This window comes from Macaca nemestrina, chromosome 6, assembly GCF_043159975.1.
Source record: "Macaca nemestrina isolate mMacNem1 chromosome 6, mMacNem.hap1, whole genome shotgun sequence".
Classification (NCBI taxonomy): Eukaryota; Metazoa; Chordata; class Mammalia; order Primates; family Cercopithecidae; genus Macaca; species Macaca nemestrina.
In genome coordinates, this window is record NC_092130.1 from 71,017,151 (window position 1) to 71,019,827 (window position 2,677).

Consider the following 2,677-nt stretch of genomic DNA (forward strand, 5'->3'; position numbering starts at 1 on the left):
TTGGGAGGCCAAGGCAGGAGGATCACTTGAGCCCAGGAGTTCAAGACCAGCCTGGGCAACATAGAGAGACCCTGTCTCTACCCAAATTAAAACTAGCCAGGCGGCAGCTAGCACCTGTGGTCTCAGCACCTTGGGAGGTGGAGGTGGGAAGACCACTTGCCCCTGTGAGGTCAAGGCTGCAGTGAGCCATGGCACCACTGTACTCCAGCCTAGCTTAGGCTGGCCATGTAATCCTAATACTTTGGTAAGCCAAGGCAGGCAGATTGTTTGAGCCCAGGAGTTTGAGACCAGCCTGGGCCACATGATGAATCCCCATTTCTACCAAAAAAATGCAAAAATTTGCCAGGCATGGTGGGGCATGCCTGAAATCCCAGCTACTCAGGAGGCTGAGGTGGGAAGATGGCTTGAACCTGGAAGGTGGAAGCTGCAGTGAACTGAAATCATGCCACTGCACTCCAGCCTGGGTGACAGAATAAGACCCTGTCTTGAAAAAAAAAAAAAAAAAAAAAAGTTTATTATTAATTTCTAATTTTATTGCCTTATGTTCAGAAAGTGCTATTGATATTATTTCAATTATTTGGACTTTACTGAGATGTATGTGTGTGTGCGTACATTTGTGTGGCCTAAGATATGGTAAATTTTCATGAATGTTCCCTGCACACCTGAAAATAAGACACCATTTGATATAAGTTCTGTCTTATTTGTAATTTTGGACCTGATCCAGCAATCTGTTAAAGAATGATGTGTCACTATGAAGTTCTAGGCATGCAGAGACAGGCCTCACCCAAGGATATTCAAAAGGCATATTGGGCTGGGTGCGGTGGCTCACACCTGTAATCCCAGAACTTTGGGAGGCCTAGACAGGTAGATCATTTGAGGTCAGGAGTTCAAGATCAGCCTGGCCAACATGGTGAAACCCCATGTCTACTAAAAAAAATAAGATAAAATACAAAAAATTAGCCAGGCATGGTGCCGTGCACCTGTAATCCCAGCTACTCAGGAGGCTGAGGCAGGAGAATCGCTTGAACCTGGGAGGCAGAGGTTGCAGTGAGCCAAGATCATGCCATTGCACTCCAGCCTGGGTGACAGAGACTCCATCTCAAAAAAAAAAAAATGCACATTGGAAACTGGCACTGAAGTGGCACTCAGATAAAAATCTTGAGAATAAAGAAGAAGCAGAGAGAAAATGCAAACAAGTAGCTGAGGTATATGAAGTGCTGTCAGATGCTAAAAAACTGGACATCTATGAAAAATAGGCAAAGAAGGATTAAATGGTGGAGGAGAAGGTGGAAGTCATTTTGACAGTACGTTTGAGTTTGGCTTCACATGCCAATGCTAATGATGTCTTCAGGGAATTTTTTGGTGGAAGGGACTCATTTTCATCTTCTTTGACAACCCATTTGAGGACTTTTTTGGGAATCCAAGGGGTCCCTAAGGAAGCAAAAGCCAAAGAATGGGGACATTTTTCTCTGCTTTCAGTGGATTTCCATCTTTTGAAAGTTGATTTTCTTCTTTTGGTACAGGATTTACTTCATTCGAGTCAGCAGGTCAAGGGGCCTCAATTTATTCTGTTTCACGTCATTTGGTGGTAATGGTATGGACAACTTCAAACCTATATCAACTTCTACTAAAATAGTTAATGGCAGAAAGATCACTATGAAGAGAATTGTCAAGAACGGTCAAGAAGGAGTAGAAGCTGAAAAAAGATGGCCAGTTAATGTCCTCACGAAACATAGTAAGGAACAACTGCTGTGCTTGAGTAACAAGTAATCCAATGCTCTCATCTAATGTTAAACTATAACAAGCACTATTTGAGGATTAACAGAAACAATTTTTGAAGATTTCAAATGAACTCAGCTTTCAGTGTAATTGCACCTAAAGTACTTATAAACAGCTATCAGAGCCCCTATTTGTCATAGACTTTTGAATTTATTGTTTGGACCACATATTAGGTTGGTGCAAAAGTAATTGCAGCTTTTGCCGTTACTTGTAATAATAGGACCATTTATTCGGTCTTTAAAATTGCTGTGAATCTCTGCACGCGCTTTGCTTTAAAAACAAATACTCAAAAGTGAGCCATGATCTTTAGTAGTGGTTGGACAAGACTGTACACTAACACCAGCATGGATCTGTTTTTCCATTGTGTCTGAAACCTGAGCCAAGTAATGTCAGCCTGCTGTGAAGTTAACATCGCTAGGAGAAATCTTCTACAAAAATAATTTCAAATTTTTTCAGTATTTAGTAGTGAAAAATACTAATGCATTAGTGGTAATATATTTCTGGTTTAATATAAATTAAGGACGTTTTCCAGTTGTGCATGAATGTTGGCAAATTAGTAAGTTCTGACAATTGTTTAATTATGTAATGTTAAGCTTAGGTTTAAAAAAATAAGGCTGGTAAATTGGGTCTTTGTCATTTTCTTAAAAAAAAGAAATGTAAATATGTTTGATATACTAAAAAAAAACATGACAGTGAGTTGATGACATTTCATACATTTAAACTTCACCTAATTAAAAAATAATTGAGATTCATCACTACCTCTTACATGGGAAGTTCAAGGAAAGAAAAATAATGTGCAGACACCAGCATATGAACAGTTCTTAGTTGATAATATAATTTCTTTGGTATTGTTAATATTATATTTGTATCTTTCACTCCAATATAGGCTGTGGTCTTC

General features: G+C 39.4%; 1 pseudogene; it reads left to right on the plus strand.

The window, feature by feature from the left end:
• The first annotated feature begins 738 nt into the window (after nucleotides 1-738).
• Nucleotides 739-1,770, plus strand: LOC105471099 (dnaJ homolog subfamily B member 6-like; annotated as a pseudogene).
• Nucleotides 1,771-2,677: the final 907 nt, after the last annotated feature.